Source organism: Protomyctophum parallelum (assembly GCF_964188405.1).
Source record: "Protomyctophum parallelum genome assembly, chromosome: 3".
NCBI lineage: Eukaryota > Metazoa > Chordata > Actinopteri > Myctophiformes > Myctophidae > Protomyctophum > Protomyctophum parallelum.
Window position 1 is genome coordinate 8942492 of NC_139698.1, and position 1027 is coordinate 8943518.

Below are 1027 nucleotides of genomic sequence, written 5' to 3' on the forward strand. Positions count from 1 at the left end.
TCAAACATTTTCATGTCAAGGACCTGTCTTTTTTTTTTATTATATTTTTTCTCATTATGTTTTAAAAACATGCAGATCCTCAAGCTCACAATGTGGGCATTGTTTGTGGGCTTGTAGATCAGCTTTTAATGGCTGAAGAAAATGTAAAGTTCCTCCCTCAAAAACGTTTTGAAGTGCTATTGCATGCACATTAAATAGGTTATATAGGCCTATACTACATTGCTTACACAAATGTTATGCTCCATATCAATTAGTTTTGCTGCATGGGGACCCCTGGAAACCCCTTCAAGGACCCCTCATGGTCCCCGACTCCCCAGACTCCACTTTGTGAACCACGGACTCAAAGCACAATACAGGGACAAGTCTCCTATAGCAACCATGGAAGAGACGCTCAGCTATAATTATTTGAACAATGACTGACTGTCCAATTTTGTGCAGACTCTGTATAGTAACAGGGCATTGATTTACGGGGAAATATAATAATGATAATTATGGAGATACGAGGTTTCTGCGGCGACGTTCAGATGAACATATTGTCAGAATGATCAAAAACAACCACTCAGTGCAGAAATCAAAGGACATCTTCTTTTAAAACGAGCCCCCCCCCCCCCCCCCCCCCCCCCCTCTCTCTCCTGGGAGATCTGATACCATCAAACAGGGACGGGTGGACGGATGGCTTATGAGGCACATACGGGAAGAGAACGACAGAAGGAAGAAAGGAGGGGAGAGAGAGACTGAGAGAGAGAGAGGGAGGGAGAGAGACAGAGAGAGAGAGAGAGGGAGAGAGAGAGGGAGAGGGAGAGGGGTAGAGAGAGAGGGGGGGGGGCAGAGAGAGAGAGAGAGAGGTTGATTGAAAGAAAGAGAACAGAGGAGATTAAACGTTCAAGCCACCTGCAGCCTCGACCACCATGGGGAGAGAGAGAGAGAGAGAGAGAGAGGGAGAGAGAGGGAGAGAGAGAGAGAGAGGGAGAGAGAGGGAGAGAGAGATAGGGAGAGAGAGAGAGAGAGAGAGAGAGAGATAGGGAGA